The sequence below is a fragment of the Hemicordylus capensis genome, chromosome 4 (assembly GCF_027244095.1).
Source record: "Hemicordylus capensis ecotype Gifberg chromosome 4, rHemCap1.1.pri, whole genome shotgun sequence".
Lineage (NCBI taxonomy): Eukaryota > Metazoa > Chordata > Lepidosauria > Squamata > Cordylidae > Hemicordylus > Hemicordylus capensis.
The window spans coordinates 27561122-27579761 of NC_069660.1; the positions used below are offsets into that span (position 1 = coordinate 27561122).

Consider the following 18640-nt stretch of genomic DNA (forward strand, 5'->3'; position numbering starts at 1 on the left):
GACTCCATTATGCTAAGGAGACACTTTCTGTTCCTCGCTGAATGTGGCCATGTATGAATCTGGAGCATCATGAAGATTAGGGGAGCCCCATGCAAGCCACATTCAATGGGGAGCCAAAGGAGTTCCTATATCGTCCATGATCCCTTGCCTGATTTAGGGGTCTGCAAACTCTGAACTGCAAAGTCATGAAGAACCCAATTTAACGAAGACAGGGCTCACAGTCTTCCCCATATTCATGGAGGACTGTATGGCAGTGCAGTATTGGACTTAGACGACCTGCAAAGACGACAAACCCAAACAAAAGCAATTTTGAAAATTCCTCATGCACAGTAATCAGCCTTGAACAAACACACATGCCCTGAATGCCACAAGCATGCAGACTGCCAAGTACAGAGGATATACCTCGTTGAGAAAATGGGTGCCTGCTCTTAAATCTCATAGACATGAATGCAAACATTAGCCTCATGAAACCAAGGAGAGGTGGGATCACTCTCATGTAGCAACCCAGCCCACACTAACGTCACCACAGCCTATCACTCCAAATTACCAGCAAGGGTGTCTGTGGTCAGCTGGAACCTAACAGCATCTGCAATTATTATTACAAAGCCAAGTTCCCCCAGCTATAGCTCTGGTTACCAGTAATTGCCTATGTGCATATACAAATGAACAGCAAACATTTCCAAAGCGGTACACTTCATCAGTCGGCACCTCCTGTGCGGAGGAGACTGTCTGGGAAGCATGAGCTCAGTGGACTGATGTAAATGAGCCCAGGCAATTTAGAGCTTAAGATGTCTTAGCTGCCGATGCCAAGTTTTTCATTGGTTTGCAGGAAATTGTAACGGTTTTACGTGGTGACTGGCTTTTTCGGGAAGCAAAGAAACAGGCAGCGTGTTCTTTTACCCAACAGCCAAAATTACCCTTGGGCTGGAGACCTACAAGGCAGCCACAGCCAGTGAGTCCAGCAGCAAAATGGCCTTTTAGAATTTTAGTTTGTTCTTGCGTTAAGACAAATGAGCAGAGCAGGTAAACACACAAGGCTCTTCTGGCTTGCTTTCTCCAGCTGAAAAGGTCTTAGTTGCTACACCAGTGGTACAGCTATCCTGCAGCAGATTCACTGTAATCACCTACCTCATCTCCAAAGACAGAGGATACAGAGCAGTGCTCCTGCTGAATACCTAAGAGTGTGGGTAGGTAGGCCTGTGCAAGATCGGATCGGTAAAATCAGACATGATCTTATTTATTTATTTACATCTTATTTATTTATTTTTCTGTGTAAACCGCCCTGAGCCATTTTTGGAAGGGCGGTATAGAAATCGAATTAATAACAACAACAGCAACAACAACAATCCAGTTTTACCAAAATTGGAGGGGTTTGGAGAGAGTCCAAACCCAAACTTGGCTAGCCCAAGTAAAAAATCTGAGCTTTCTAGAGCTCCAAATGGCAGTGAGAGTCTGCTCTCTCTTCTTAATGAACCGAGGTAGGGGGCATTTTTGCCCTCTATTTGTCCACCCGCCTGTGCATCTCATTTTCACTCACTCTGTTTCTCATTTTTCACTCACAAGGAGCTGATTGTCAAGATTCTCTGAGATTCTCTGGTGTTACATCACTTCCCCTTAGATTATCTGATGTTACATCACTTCTCCTGTGATTCTCAGTCATTACAATATTTGTCTTCCAGGTTCACAGTGAGTATCCTCAGCTACTTAAAATAACAATGTTTCAAGGTTTGTCCAACCCTGATTCGACCCCAGTCCTGACACCAACCCCAACCCAGACATACAGAAGGGTCCAAAGAACCCCAAACCAACATTTACAGGGTTGGATTAAATTGGGTCAGATCCAATCTCAGCATTATTATTATTATTATTTATTTATTTACACAGTCAGACAGGTGTTATTGACTGGTTTGTTTTATCCAGACATCGAGTCCTTCCCAAGGACCTGGGATGGCTGAATTTTATTGTCAATGTTGTTGCTGTTATAGATATCGTCGCAGAATATAGGCTGTTCCCAGTAAAGCTACTTTTTGTAATTGGCTGATGGTGATTTCTGTGGCCCCTATGGTGTTGAGGTGCTCTTCAAGTTGTTTTGGAACTGCGCACAGGCCTATGGGCAGGTTCATAGTCTTTTTGCAGCAAGTAGCTGGTATTCCCACTGCACATATGCATCAGAAAAAGCCATGCACATACCACTCGTGGTCAGTGTTCCCTGTAACAAGGATTCTCAGATGTTGTTAACTACAACTCCCATAATCCCCAGCCAAAGGCCTTTGCAGCTGACGATGCTGGAAGTTGTAGTCAACAACATATGGAAATTACTATTACAGGGAACACTGCTAGTGACCCCACATTTGAAGCATGAATGCTCATGCAGGTGGGAGGTAGTTCTTACTTATTTCCCAAAAGTGCTCCATACAGACTGAAAGTAAATCCCTGTGTGATCTGTTAGTGAGGATCTCAACATTCAGCTACAAGCTCCACCCATGCTCAGAAGAAAGAGATGCAGAAGGGCTCCCACAGAGGAATTAATTCTCCTTGTATATCAGTGTTCCCTGTAACAGGGATTCCCAGATGTTGTTGACTACAACTACCATCATCCCTAGCTACAAAGGCCTTTAGCTGGAGATTATGGGAGTTATAGTCAACAACATCTGCGAATCCCTGTTAGCGGGAACACTGTCGGTTATGTTAAAAAAACCCAAACCATTCTTGTTCCTCTCCTGCTGCTTTTCTTTGCTTCTTACAATCCCAGGTGATTATTTCTAGAACATTTTACAATATTTTATTACCACTGTCTATCATATGAGCCACTTCCTATCATAACAGTAATTTTGTGGTATGATGGCCTGATTTTTTGTAGACATCCACGATTCAATTAGTAATTCCACTTTCCCAGAAATTTTGTAACTCTGTGGTAAAAATTCTCTCTTGGGTCAACAACACGAAGTTACAACTGAGGAGAAAGGAAAAACTTTTCTTTTCTTCTCTCAGAATATGTTGTGGGAGCAAGGCAAAGGTGAGTCTGATTAGAAGTGACCCACAAAAAGTAAAGTGGCTGTAATTCCTCAGCAGGTTTTTAAGGGTATGTTTGTACATTATGGGCTTGGTCTGTTTCCAGGTGATTTTCTAATAAGCAGAAAATGCTTGGTACAAGTCCAAGAATTGCATTCATAAAATATGACAACTTTGGTACCTCTCACCAAAAGCAGAATTACTATAATAACTTCTTTCAAAATGTCCAGATATGATGCTTGTATGTTTCTGCCAAAGAACCACCAACTATACTTGATTACAAGAGATCACATCTAGTTCCTGCTTTATTTATGGGATTAATTCTGTTCACCTTACTTGGTAAGTAAGGCTGATTTTAGGAAGACCCTCAAGACGCATCCATTATTGCTGGCTTTTAATTGAGATTAATTTTAAACTGTTTAATTTATTTTTATTTTATTAGACTGCTAGTAGTAGTAGTAGTAGTAGCAGTAGTTTATTATGGTCAATGACCAGTCAACATACACACTCAGAGTACAAAACAGCATAAAAACTAAATCAAACATTAAAACTTGATAACACCATATCAGGTTATGCAAAAATCTCAGTTACAACTAAGTTGTTCCCGTCTCAGTTTACAGGCTGCTGCACAGAATCTTGCGGTCCCCGCTGCATGTTGATCTGCCAAAAGACAGGAGATGTAATACTCTTCTGATTGACCAGGCCAATTTTTAAAAAATGGTTTGATCCAAATGGTACGAATATCCCTGTAATAGGCACAGTGTAAAAGAACATGTTAGACAGACTCAATGTCACCTGAGCCACATGGACATAACCGGTTCCTTAGCGGAATCCACTTAAATCTGCCATCCAAAACGGCAGAAGGCAAGGCATTCAACCGCGTCAGCGAAAAGGCTCTCCTCTGATTTAAGGTGGTCAAGTGGGTAAGGTATGTGGCTGGCTGCGGGTAGTTTAAAAAACTGCCTAAAGTACTACTGGTGATAATCAGACTTAAATCCAATTGCTTCTCCATATCTGCCACACGCTGTTTAATAGTTTTCTTTGGCAGCATCATGACCCAAAGCCAATAAATATTGTGATGAGAAGCCATATCTGCCCAGATTGTCGTAGAGGCTCTTGCACCAAGATGAGTAAAACTCATCTTTCAGAACCAAGGAGACAAGGCCCTGAGGGCAGGCATATAATTTACGCCAGTAGTTAAATGTACGAAGCCAAGCCTGTGCCTCGACTCTGGTCAGCCCTGTTTCTAGATGCAAGATGGCATTCGGTACGCATCAGGGGACTTGAAAAATGGCACGAAGAAATCCAGATTGCACTACTTCTAAGGGCTTAAAATTATAGGTGGGACAAATCTGAACCCCATAAAACATCTGAGTATGTATCCAGTATTTTAGCCTGATCGATCCTAACCGCCGCAGGAATGTAATGTCCCCCTTTGGTGTTATCAGACTGCTTTTACTGTATTTTGTGAATTTTTAACTGCTTTTATTTTGTTTTATATTAAATTTTGTACACTGCCTAGAAGCCACCTAATGGCGTAGTGGGGAAGTAACTTGCCCAGGGAGGTTGCTGGTTCAAATCCCCACTAGCATGTTTCCTGGGAGACACATATATCAGGCAGCAGCAATATATGAAGATGCTGAAAGGCATCATTTCATACTGTGCGGGAGACAGCAATGGTAAATCCCTCCTGTATTCTACCAAAGGAAACCACAGGGCTCTGTGGTCTCCAGGGGTCAACACTGACTCGATGCCACAACTATACTTTACTTACACTGCCTAGAGATGTACATATCAGGTTGTATAAAAATATGATAGACAGATAGATAGATCAGCTGAAAGCACCTAGCCCTAGAAAAGTCTATAGTTGCACAATATAATTTAGTAACCTACTAGGCCCTCCTTCAGGATATATTTGAGGCAGTTGAAGCAATGCAATGCTTCAAAGACAACATCAGGGAGATTATCAAAGTGCAGCACATGCTTTGTATGGATAAGATCCCAGGTGCAATCCCTGGTGCAGAACTGGAAAAGACCCCCACCCAAGATGGTGCCGTTTAGTACTGAGCTAAATGGACCAATGGCTGGATCGTTATAAGAAAGCTCCTGAGGTCTAATCTAGCTTTGGAGGTATCTGGAGTCAGCCCAAATAATTAATTGGAAAGTGGGTATTCTATCAGAAGTATGCTGGCATCATTCTGGAGGACAATTTATACTTCAGCACAATAAACCTTCCTGGATTCACTTGGAATGAATGCTCCTAATTACTGTATGTTCAGTACATCACTCCTAATCTGAGCCCACATGGGTAAGTAAAAAAAATCCCTCTCTGAAATGCATACTTCTATGGCATAATAGATGTCACAGTCAAGGTAGGGACATGAGCATTTGCACCTCTCTACACAGCGGGGAAGTCTTTGACTAACAAACAGAAAGTTGCCGGTTCGAATCCCTGTTGGTATGTTTCCCAGACTATGGGAAACACCTATATCGAGCAGCAGCAACAGGGGCGTAACTAGGTTGGAGTGGGCCTTGAGACAAGATTCTTAAATGGGCCCCCCCGCTGAGAATTTTTTTTAAATGACTTTTTTATGAATGACTTTTTAAATGAATTTTTTAAATGATTTTTTTTGCATGACTTCAAAAGGAAGATTGGGTGGGGGAGAGCCTCTGAGGGGCCCCCCAAGGCGGGGGCCCCCGAGACAATGGCCTCCCCCTGCCTAATTGTAGTTACGCCCCTGAGCAGCAATATAGGAAGATGTTGAAAGGCATTATCTCACACTGGAGGCAATGGGAAACCCCTTCTGTATTCTGCCAAAGAAAACCACAGGGCTCTGTGGGTGTCAGGAGTCGAAATCGACTTGACGGCACACTTTACCTTTACTTTACTTCTTTCTCATAGCAAAATCTACCTCCCCAGGGGTGTAGCCACCATTGGGCGACAGGGTTCAAAGAACCCAGGCCACCGCCCCTCAGGGGCTGTGCCTTGCAGCCCCAACACAACCCCTGCGTCTGATGTCAGATGTGGGGGCATGAGCTCCATTTGGGAGTTAAATGACAAGTGCTGCATTTGCAGCACAACCAGAAGCAGCTCTCCCTGCCTTAAAGGCAGGGAGAGCCACTCCTGACTGTGCTGTGCCCCAGTCTAGTTCCTAAACGGGGTCACGCAGCCTTGGCCAGGAGTTAAATGGCCAGCGCTGCGCAGCACTGTAGGGGGGCTGGTGGCGGCCTGTGTGTGGCCACCACTGCAGCCCCCTGGCCCTGCCCCCACATCTGATGTCAGACTCAGGGGCATGGCTAGCCACGCCCCCACATGTGATGTCAGATGCGGGGGCGTGGTCTCCCTTCCAGACAGGGTTGTGCGACCCCGTTTGGAAGGGAGATCAGCCTGCTCTGCATTGGGCAGCGCAGGCTGGAACGACTCTCCCTGCCTTAAAGACAGGGAGAGCCATTCTGGCCACACTGCCAATGCAGTATGGGCCCATCTCTCTCCTAAATAGGGCCGTGTGGCCCTGTTTGGGAGGGAGATCGATAGGCCCCACTGCATTGGCACTGAGACCAGGAGCAGCTCTTTAAGATCTTTAAGGCAGAGAGAGTCAGTCCGGCCACGCTGCCAACGCAGCGTGGGCTGGTTTTGGCTCCAAATGGGGCCGCGCGGCCCCGTTTGGGACCGAAATAATGCCCCCCCCCCGCATCTGACTTAAGCCCACAGTTGCCACGTGTGGCCCGGCTTGCTAAACTTTGCCAGCTGCGGTGCAGTATAATAATGTCACAGTCCAGTGACAGGCCATGATGGGCAGAGGCCAGTGGAGATGGCAGGTGAGCGGCAGGGGAAGGCTGCAAGTGTGTGTGTGTGTGGGGGGGCATGTGAGTGAGGTCTGCAGCGGCAGCCGGGGCCTGCCAAAGAACTGAACAAAGGCCACTGCCAAGGTCACTACAGCACTGCTCACAATCTAAAGAGAAACCCAAAGGGGAACCACCACCCCCTGGGAGGGAATAGGCTCGGTTGAATAGGAGTAACAGCTCACTCCCTGCTAAAAATATGGAAGCCCCAGTTTAAAAGATCCTTCTCTCTTTTTTTTGCCCAGTTAGCATTAGTAGAGGTAACTCATAAGCTTAAATATAAATCAAACCAATCTTAAGCACAGTGCAAAAAGCAATTTGCCTGAGCCAGGGCTGGACTGGGGGCACTGAGAGGACAGTGGAATGTATGTGGGGAGGGCACCGGGTTTTGAGCAGAATGGTGGAAGGGTGGAAGTATTCACTGCTGCTGAGTGTGGCAGGGCACAGGGGCGTCCTGCGGGTGGGGTGCACCGGGAATATGCCCTGTTGCCCAGTCCGAGCCTGGCCTGAGCAAGAATGTTTCAGATCACACAATACCTGCTTTTCACTGAGATGACTATAATTTGGAATTGTAACAGACTTCTCCAAAACCAAAATTTCAGAATCTGAATCAGCATGCAAATGTCCACTTGGCTTATAAGCCTCCTTTGTTCTGAGCTTGTCTCCAACTTGCTATTATGACAACAATTTACCTTCTTTTCCCTTCCCATTCGGGGAACCCCAGAGTGTACCTTAGCAACTCTTGAAGTGTTAATATGGTGGAGATTGCAACAGAGGTCATTTCTAGTTATGATGAAACATTGTTCCTGGATACATCATTCCCAGATATGTGTTGCAGACATACATTCTGGTGGGGAGTGGAAATGGCAGCTGGCCGGAGCCACCAGGAAGCACAGACGAGATGGAGTAGGAGCTAGATCACAAAGGGCCTCCACGATATCACCACTCTCTGGAAAACTCATTGAATATGCATCTCCACTCCACAAAAAACCACCACCCCTTCACTTTCACTGCTTGTAAATTGGACAGTGAAAACAAGAGGACGCTTTTGAAGAAGCATCAGATACTTCCAGCCATTCATGCATTTTCAGAAGATAATTGAAAAGCAGTGAATCATTACAAGATGAGCTCAAATCCTCTCAAAGGTTGGCCCTGCTCAAAGTGGGCTTGCCCCAATGCAATTCCCACTGCCAGACAGCCCTCCCCTGCTGCCAGTCCCACTTTCCCAAAATTTGCCAAAGTGAAATAGGGGGCAGTAACATGAGGATCTGGTGTGGATGGCTTCAGCAACAGCAGAGGCCTCATTTTTAAGGCCAATACATTCATGCCGAGCATCCATTCATGCACTTTCATTCTGTGTGAGGCTGCCTTTGTACATAGTCCAGAAACTACAATTGGTACAGAATGCAGCAGTCAGACTGGTCTCTGGGACAGTCCAAAGGGTCCATATAACACTAAAGAGATTGTATAACACTGGTTGCCGATATGTTTCCAAGCAAAATAGAATGTGCTGGTTATGACCTATAAAGCCCTCAACGGCTTGGGTCCAGGGTACCTAAGAGTGTGCCTTCTCTCTGTTATGAACCTTGTCGCCTATTAAGATCATTTGGAGAGGTCCAGTTACGGTTGCCGCTGGCTCATTTGGTGGCGACTCAGGACCAGGCCTTCTCTGTGGCTGCCCTGGGGCTTTGGAGTATGCACCCTGTTGAAATTAGAGCATCTCCTTCTCTGTTTGCTTTTAGGAAGACCCTCACACAAAATACACATTGTATCCTCCGCTGCGAAGACAGATGCAAAGAACTCATTCAGCTTCTCTGCAACCTCCATATTCTCCTTAATAATCCCTTTCACTCCCTCATTGTCTAACGGTCCAACTGCCTCCCTGGCAGGTTTCCTGCTTCTGATGTACTTAAAGAAGTTTTTATTATTCCACTTGATACTTTGGCTAAATGTTCCTCAAACTCTCTTTTTGCCTCCCTTATTGTCACCTTGCATTTCTTTTGCCAGAGTTTGTGTTCCTTTCTGTTCTCTTCGTTTGGACAGGCCTTCCAATTTCAGAAGGAAGTCTTCTTCCCTTTTATGGCTTCCTTGACGGTACCCGTTAGCCATGCTGGCATCCTCCTGGACTTAGTGGTACCTTTCCTCCTTTTGGGTATACAATCTAACTGGGCTTCTAGTATTGTGGTTTTGAGTAAACTCCATGCACTCTGGAGCGAAGTGACTCTCCTGATTTCCCCCCTCAGCTTTTTTTTCACCATACTCCTCATTTTGGAGAAGTTTCCTCTTCTGAAATTCAAAATGTCTGTGTTTGACATCCTTGGTGATTCTCTCCCCGCATGTATGCTGAATTTGATGGCACTGTGGTCACTGTTCCCTAAAGGGTCGATGACACTGACATCACGCACCAGGTCCTGGGTGTCACTCAGAATTAGATCCAAGGTCGCCTTCTCTCTGGTCGTTTCCATGACCAATTGTTCTAGGGCACAGTCATTTAGCGTATCTAGAAATCTGACCTCTTTGTCCTGACTTGAATGTGAATTTACCCAGTCTATGTGTGGGTAGTTGAAATCACCCATAGCCCTGCCTCTCCTTGACGCCTCCCTGCCTCTCCTTGACGCCTCCCTGATTTCCTCCTGCAACTCCCAGTCACTGTTGGCATTATGATCCGGAGGGCGATAGCACGTCCCCAGTAGCACGTTCCCTTTCCGGCCTTGTATAGTCACCCACAGGGTTTCTGTGGAGGACTCCAGTCCACTTAGATTTTCTAGCTTGTTAGATTCTATCCCTTCTTTAACATACAGTGCTACCCCTCCTCCAAGGCGAGCCTCACTCGCCATGAAAGAAACCCACATCTGTTGCTTTGGTAAGGGGAGGGGGGCCCACGAGAGCTCAGCTTGTCAAGGGCCCCCTCAGACGTAGAGCTGGCCTTGCGTGGATGTACAACCACCCTGAAACCATGTTTCCTCCTCACACTTCCCAGAGGAAAGATAGAATAAATTTAATCATAAGAGATAGCCTCACCACTTGGTGGGTCTCAATCAGGGGCATAGCAAGGTTGGAGTGGACCCAGAAACAAGATTTTAAAATGCCCAGCCCTCACTGAAGCTCAGCTCATGAAGTAAAGAAATCTTAAATGAGGCTGAATCGTAACAAAGAGCATAGGTGTGTGTGTGTGTGTGCGCGCGCACCACAACAGAACATCATCCTAAATTATTTTTTAAAAGGTTTTGTAAATTGTGGACGATGCAAGTCATTTAATGGTACTAGAGAAAGACATGCTGTTCTGGTAGCTCCAGGTCTTAACACTCACATCAGTTTTGAAGGATGAATATAACTGAAGGAAGCCCGGGCAGGTGCGCAGCTGGGGGAGTCAGTCATGTGACTTGCCTCTGCCCCCCCCCAGGCAGTGGGCCCCCAGACAACTGTTTCCCCTTGCCCTATTATAATTATGCCCCTGGTAATGGAGTTTACATGGTAATATGAAAGCTTCAAAATGAGAATTCCAGCATGTTAAAACAAACACACAAAATACACACACACATTTCCAGCTGATCATCTGGATTCTGAAAGGCTGGATGACAATGCCTAAGAATCTGAAACACTTTTCCAGTCCCGGCGGCTGGAATTCTCTGCATCATTCCCCACCTTTCCACAGGCCTTGAGATCTTGTGAAAGAGTTTAATTTCATGACCACAAGAGGGAAGCATTTTCCTTTCTTCATACCCACAAAATTGTTAGCCAACTGGAAGCCTATAGATGCTGCAGAAGGACTGTTGGATGCAGGTGTTTGCTTTTTAAAAGTTTAAACTCCAACTCCATTGGACATTTACAACATTCAACACAGTACAATATCGGAAGAGTCAAACTGTTTCCCCCCACAAAACCCCAACCTTTAAAAAGACAAATAATAGCACAGAAACACTGCATGTTTTCATGAAAGGATTGTTGTCACATGGTCCACTGTTTTTGCAGAATCTATTAAGGAGGTGTCCTGCAATCTCTCTTGTAGTATTAGATTGGATCAGTTTCAATATGTGATGCCTGAGGGCGTGAACAAGCTGCTTGGGGCAGTGCGGCCTACCACTTGTTCTCTGGATCCTTGCCCGACTTGGCTGCTTCTATCTAGCAGGGAAATTCTTGGAGATGCCTAGTTAATATCATTAACTCATCGCTGAGGGAGGGTAGGATGCCTCCTTGTTTGAAGGAGGCAATGATTAGACCACTTCTTAAGAAGCCTTCCCTAGATGCTTCAGTGACTGATAGTTATAGGCCAGTCTCCAATCTCCCATGGTTGGGCAAGGTGATTGAGAGAGTGGTGGCTAACCAGCTCCAGGCAGTTTTGGAGGAAACCGATTATCTAGACCCATTTCAAACTGGCTTTAGAGTGGGCTATGGGGTTGAGTCTGCCTTGGTCAGCCTGATGGATGGCCTTTACCGGGGAATTGACAGAGGGAGTGTGACTCTGTTGGCTCTTTTGGATCTCTCGGCGGCGTTCGATACCATCGACCATGGTATCCTTCTGGATCACCTGGGGGAGTTGGGGATAGTAGGCACTGCTTTGCCATGGTTCTGCTCCTATCTCTCAGGCAGATTCCAGATAGTGGAGCTTGGTGATGGTTGCTCTTTGAAACAGGAGCTATTATACGGAGTCCCTCAGGGACTCCATTCTGTCACCAATGCTTTTTAATATCTACATGAAACCGCTGGGTGAGGTCATCAGGAGATTTGGTGCAGGCTGTTATCAGTATGCGGATGACTCCCAAATCTATTTCTCCTTATCATCATCATCAGGAAATGGCATTCACTCCCTAAATGCTTGCCTATGGGCAGTAATGGGCTGGATGAGGGATAACAAATTGAAGCTGAATCCAAGCAAGACAGAGGTGCCCATTGTGGGGCATTGGAATTTGAGGGATGAGTTAGAACTTCCTGTGCTGGATGGGGTTACACTCCCCCAGAAAGAACAGGTATGCAGCTGGGACTGCTCTTGGATCCAAACCTCATCCTCGTATCTCAGCTGGAGGCTATGGCCAGGAGCGCTTTCCATTAACTTTGGCTGATTCAACAGCTGCATCCATTCCTTAAGAGAACAATCTCAAAACAGTGGTGCATCAGCTGGTAACCTCTAGGCTTGACTATTGCAATGCGCTCTACGTAGGGCTGCCTTTGTACATATTGTTATAAGCATTGTATTTGTAACAATATGTTACATATTGTTATAAGCATTGTATTTTAAATGGTGTTTGTTGTATGTCTTTTTAAACTTCTTGTGCACTGCCCAGAGCCTTTGGATGGGGCGGTCTATAAATGTAATTAACAACAACAACATCAATGATAATAATAACCCTTAGATCATCCCTGTGTGTCGCAAAACGTTTTAGGCCCAGCTATGCCATGTTGGTCATTCACAGGTCACTGACTGAATTCTACCAAACCACAATAACAATGCTGCATTTAATTATATATTCTCTGGAAGAGAGGCAAGTTTGAAGCATCTGTCAACAGTAGTTGGTCACTACCTTCAACTTGTCTCTGGTCCATCTGGGCCTAGCCTTTTTATCTCTGGTTTCCTCACATGGCCTTCTCAACCTGAGGCCTTATAAGCTTGTCTCTTTAAAAGGCACTACGCAACAGCTAGAGTATTGAGTTTGAATATGAGAAAGTATTATATAAATCTTGACAATTTCCTAGCTGAGTGAAGGTGGCGTTCAACAAGTCATTATCTCTTACAGCCTTACCTACCCCAGAGGGTTGTTGTATCTTGAGCCATCCTGAGCTTTTTAGAACAAGGTCTTTAACCTTGTTCTGAACCTTCTGAATGCCTGGGAGTACTTTGAAGCCTTGCAGTGGGTACATGAGGTACACAGAACCCTCCCACCTCCCTGTCATCCCATGCTATACCCTTGGCTTCTTCCCCAGGAGGATAGTGGGAAGAGTGTCAGACAGCATCCCTCCCGCCTTCTCTCCATGTGACTGGCTGGTTAGGTGCTCAAGCTCAGCCCACCCCAGGCTCAGCAGTGAGGGAAATGCTAGCTGATCCTCAGCATTGACATTGCCCTCGCTGTCAAGCTTGTCGGTTAGGTGGAGGGAGGGGTAGGCTGAGCCCAAGAACCTACCTAGCCAGCCAGTCACATGGAGAGGAGGGAGAGGCCGGGTCAAGTCAGGGGTATACTGTGAAGACCTGGCCATGAGACTCCGGAGGATGGGAGGAGGAAAGAAGCCATAGCATAGAGTTAGTGGTTTAGTTTGGTTTGCAGGTGTTTCCTCCCCAATACCAGAGCAGATTCACTTGGTTTGTATTTTTTCCCCCACCAACTATGGCAAGATTTACTTCTAGAGGGTCACAATTATTGGCTGTTTATATTGGGTACCTGAGCTGAAGCTTTGAGGAAGAAGGGAGAGGAGAGCTAGTCTTGTGGTAGCAAGCATGACTTGTTCCCTTAAGCAAAGCAGGGTCTGCCCTGGTTGCATATGAAAGGGAGACTAGAAGTGTGAGCACTGTAAGATATTCCCCTCAGGGGATGGAGCCACTCTGGGAAGAGCAGAAGGTTCCAAGTTCCCTCCCTGGCTTCTCCAAGATAGGGCTGAGAGAGATTCCTGCTTCCAACCTTGGAGAAGCCGCTGTTAGTCTGTGAAGAAAATACTGAGCTAGATGTTCCTATGTTCCTATGTAAGGGGTGTCTTTAAACCTTGTTTTAAAAGGTTGAAAAACTCCACCTTAGAGGAAGGCTGATCTTCAAACATGGTAAATCAAACAGAACGTGACATTTCTGTTGTAGCCCAGGGCATGGTCTGAAGGCAAGGCATATAATGCAGCAACCTTCCTGAAGCTAAGCAGGTCTGGGTCTTGTCAGTGCCTGGAAACGGGGTCACCTGGGAGCCCCATGAAGGCTGTTCTAAGTTCCATGAAAGAAAGACAGGATATAAATAAAATCAAATTAAAAACCTACATTAAATCCAGAGCCATGTAAGGAAATGCAGTTTGGACTGTTTCATTGATAGCTGTGCTTCCTTTTGTTTTGGAAAGGAATTAAATGGTCTAAGGTGGACTTTGTAACTAGTTATTGCAAGCTCCATAATCCCAAGCAACTTTACTTTAGGCACTTGTATGTACGTCTGCCGCCACACGTGAATGTACATATGGTACAGCCCTCCTGGGAATCTGTTCCCATTCTTCGCCGTCGTTGCCAGTTTTCTCGTTTTGCAGCTAAGCCAATTCCCACCCTCTGTGTAATGAAACCTCATCACACTGGTGGAGATATTAATATAAGTGTAATTAGTAGGAATATTTATACCTCCACGAGACAGCCACTAATTAGGCAGAAGGACTGCTATCCAACTGCAGATTAACCTCATCGCAGTAGGCAACCACTTGGGGGCTTATTCTCACTCCAGGATTGCATTAAAGGCTATGATGAGAAGTACTGCCCTAGGAAAGCGGGGAGCAAAATGTAATGTTACAAACAGAAGCCTTTTAATAAATGAGATGTTGCTACCTTGATGAGGGCTTCCAGTCCATGGTGCAAAGTGATGCTATTAATTAACATAAATGCTAATTATCCAGCCCCCTCAATTTATTCGTATTCAGTATATTCCCAGCTAGGCCTCTGCTTTCTTCTCGCCTTGTGTCTTACCACATTTCTTAAGATCCGTTGAGAGCACAGCATAACTGATTACAATGGCCAAGTTCAGACGACATAGGAAACTGGGGGTCCCTTCACCTCTGGTTTCCGAAGCCAGTCATCCAAAGTCAGAAAACCGGAGTTGGGGGTGAAAAGGGACCTGTGGTGTGGTTTCCCTCACCAAACTCCATTCTGAACCTTCAGTCAGAGTGGTGTTTTACCACCCTTAACTCCAGTTTTGTGGTGCCAGCGTTACATATGAACGCTGGCACCGCAGTTAGGGGCCCACAGAGCCAGAGTTGAGGGAGGACGCTCCTCCCTCACTCTGGTCTGATTGGCTGTGCAGGCTGTCTTTCTGTCAAGAAGGAAGCCCTCACAGCCAGCTCTCCTGCCTCTCTGCAGTCTTGCTGACTGCAGAGACGCAGCTCTCCCTATCAGCCAAATGTGGATTTCGGGGGAGGACATGTAACCGCGGGTCACAATACGTCTGAACTATGTGAATGTTTCCACACAGAAATCAGTTCTAGGAATGTACACAGAATTGGGTGGGGGTGGTTCAAAGGTGTGTGGGGGGTGCATCTTTAAGGGCAGGGGAGGGTGCACTTCCCCCTACCAGCACTCTGGGTTTTTTTTTAAGGTTCACCGGGGTGGCAGCGTACCTCCCTGCCTCCCCGTTGCCCCCTTTACTGGAAGTAACTGGAAGTATCCAACATGCCTGCACGTGCCGGACACGGGTGGGTACCCATGCCTGCCGTGTGTGCATACACCCGTGATGTGCATGTGCCTGTGCCCAGTGTGTGCAGGCGCTTTGGATACTTCCAGTTACTTCTGGTAAAGGGGGCAACGGGGCACGAGGGATGTATGCTGACAACCCGAAGGACTTTAAAAAAACAGAGTGCCAGTGGGGGGTGGAGTGGAAGGGGGGTAAGTGCACCCTCTCCCACCCTTAAAGATGCACCCCCCCGCCTTCGAACAGGCAGAACCGCCTGTCGTTCAAACCGGTTCAGAGACCCATAAAGGGCCTCCAAGCCGGTTCCATGCACATCCCTAATCAATTCCATGTAGAAAATAGTGTTATTTCTGCATGTAGGTTATAACATGTGAGAATCCCATCCATGTGTATATCATTGCATAATGGTGGAATGCCAAAAGCAGAGCTGGTGCATATACAGAGTTAGGAAAATGGAAAAGAAAGCCTCCAATGTGAGGATCATTTATTAAATCTACCTTCTTGGTTCCTGTGTCAAAAAACGTTGTTTATAAGAAGCTTAAAGCCCCCTTCTTTTGTCCAAAATGACCCTGGATCATTTTGCAAATGGGATGGAGAGTGGTGGGCTATCCCCTTCCTCACTCAGCCATGAAACTCACTGGGTGGCTCTGGCCAGTCACATATGTCTCAGCCTAAGCTACCTCACAGGGTTGTTATGGGGATAAACATAACCATGTACACTGCTCTAGACTCCTCGGAGCAACAACAGAATATTAATCAATCAATAAATGCCACAACAGCCATTTATTTCACAGACTTTTGTTGGCCTTGGGTTATCAATGAGCAGCCAAGTGGTACATTTCAGGTGGCTGGATTTGGGACAGAGGCTGATCCCTAATCTGGAGTTCATTTATAAAATAAGATAAAGAAAGACCCCCCCCCACCCGCAAAAGGAAGCCTTAGGTCTAGATTATTTCTGTTTTCTAGTGTTTTTGTTGCCTCTGTACCACCAAGTCAAGATCTCCCCCCAAACTTTGCCCCACGCTGTTTGTAGTCTGAAGATCTTTTTTAAAGGAAAATTCAGAACTGTACCATGATATGTGAGTGTAATTCACATGCACAGGGTGCACCGCTACACCTGTGCATTTCCTTAACACTTCTTACTCAGAAGATGCAAGAGTGAGTGCAGAAATCGCTTCTTATTTATTATTATTATTATTATTATTATTATTATTTATTTGATTTCTATACCGCCCTTCCAAAAATGGCTCAGGGCAGTTTACACAGAGAAATAATAAATAAATAAGATGGCTCCCTGTCCCCAAAGGGCTCACATTCTAAAAAGAAACACAAGATAGACACCAGCAACAGTCACTGGACTGCTTCTTCCTGCTTCTGCTCTCACTCTGATCTTGCTTCATATCGATGTCCTGTGTATATCCCCTATTAACTGAGCAAAGAGGCACCTTTAAAAAGTGGTGATTCTCTTTACTGAGCAGGGGGAGAGCAACTGGCCCTATCCAGCCCCAGCACAGCATCCCTCCAGTGGCTGTTGCTGGTGTCTGCCTTATGTTTCTTTTTAGATTGTGAGCCCCCTGGGGACAGGGAGCCATTTAATTTATTTATTAATTTATTTCTGTATGCAAACTGCTTTGGGAACTTTGGTTGAAAAGCGGTATATAAATATTCGTTGTATTGTATTGTATGTCACATGAGCAGACACTGGCAACTGCAAATAATGTGAGTGGAGGGGTGCTTTTATCTTTCACCCCGCCCCCAGCCCCAAGGAGTGTGCCCAAAATCCCAAAAGTTATCAAAATAACTTTTGGCTCCACTCTAAGTCCATATTTATCAGTTATATGTAGGATCACTTTAACTGTTGAGAGCCCTGGGTCATTAGGAGTTTTGAGGCTCCCTAGGTCTTGATTATCTTGAGAGATAGTGTAACAATCTTTTTGTTATGGAGCCTTACTGTGGCTACTCTTCGCAATACAATGCCTGCTCATTAAGGCTCCATTAGCTGTAATCCATGCTGCTTCCATAACTATTAGTGTGAATATATTTCCCAAGAGTCTCTGTGATTCAATCATTATAGTTCACAGGATAATACCAAAGGACACTGAACTACAGGGGAGGGTGTTTCTTTGGGTGCATTCGCACATAACAGGAAACTGGAGGTGAAGGAGCCTGAGCCTGTATGTGCAAATGCATGAAACCTTGGTCCCATCATAAAAGCGAACCAAGATTTCCCTTGCCAAATTCCAATTTGAAACTTCGGGTTGTAGTGAGTTTCGCTGCTCATACCTGAGGTTTCCAGCTGCCAGCATTACATGAGAATGCAGGCCTGCAGCCTGTGCTCGCTGTAACCAGAGAGAGAAAGCTCCTCCCTCTCTCCGGCTGTGATTGGCTGTCGGGGCTGTCCTTCATGCCAGAAGGAAGTCCACACAGCCAGTTTCTCCTCCTCTCTGTAGTCTCCCTGACTGCAGTTTGTTTACTATCCATTTTGTCTGACTGCAGACAAGTAAGTGTGTGGGGGTGTTTGTGTGTGGAACCGCAGGTCCATTCAACCCTTGGTTCCATGTTATGTGCGAATGAGGCCTATAACTGTTGTCAGGTGGAGTTGCTGAATTGATTTGTATATTGTATAGAGTAATTGAAATGCTGTGTATAGCAGTTATCAGTTAAAGCAACAACCACCCAAAATAAGGAGCTCCGAAAGGAAGAAGAAATACTGCAGTTAGTCACTCAAGTATGTTCTTTAATCAAAATGACAAGACTAGAGTTGTGCTGGACATTTTCCAGTTTCATTTTCTGGGTGATAGAAATATTTCTGAAGAACACTTGATTGTACAAATATTAAATCCTGTTCAGTGACATCCCACCTCCCTGCTCCTTTTTGAAGTAATCATAGAGTGACATCAGTCAATCAGGGTCAGGGTAGTCAACAAGATGCTGTCATGTCACTGGGTTGCCAGATTTGGCTACAGGATGAGGGCACTGAGGGGAAATGGAATCAATGGAGAAGAAGGACAATGTTTTCTAGATTAACCACATGGGTAATCCTAGACACTAAGGGACCAGGCAATGAACAGATTTGGTAATGTGAGCGACATCACTGAGGGCAAATGAAGTCATCAAGAGAAAGCAAAAGACGACAATTAAAATGAATAAGCTAACATGTAATGCCAAATACTGTCAAAATAATGTTAAAGCTGCTGAAAGTGTTCCTGACAAAGAACAAATAGTTTTGGCTCCACACAGAATTATTAAAAGATATATTTTTCATAATGGTGGTGGTGAAGTATCTTCCATAACACTGGAGCTTGAGAAGGGTCATTGTCCTACACTAATCAGTCTCACTTTTTTTAATGCAATAATGTCTGTCTACATTTTGAACAAGGCATGGTTTCCAAAGTCATAGAAAGCAACTGAAAATGGTGAAGAGGGAAAGTAA

General features: G+C 45.4%; 1 long non-coding RNA gene across 4 annotated transcripts in view; it reads right to left on the reverse strand.

The window, feature by feature from the left end:
• Positions 1–18640, reverse strand: part of LOC128324780 (uncharacterized) — a 164981-nt gene that overhangs the window by 39518 nt on the left and 106823 nt on the right. The window contains exon 3 of one of the 4 annotated variants that reach the window (XR_008307094.1): positions 3581–3758. The exons of the other annotated variants lie outside the window; for them this stretch is intronic. This is a non-coding gene — a long non-coding RNA (uncharacterized LOC128324780). Of the gene's footprint in view, positions 1–3580; positions 3759–18640 lie in introns of those variants that run through there. 4 annotated transcript variants of the gene reach the window in all.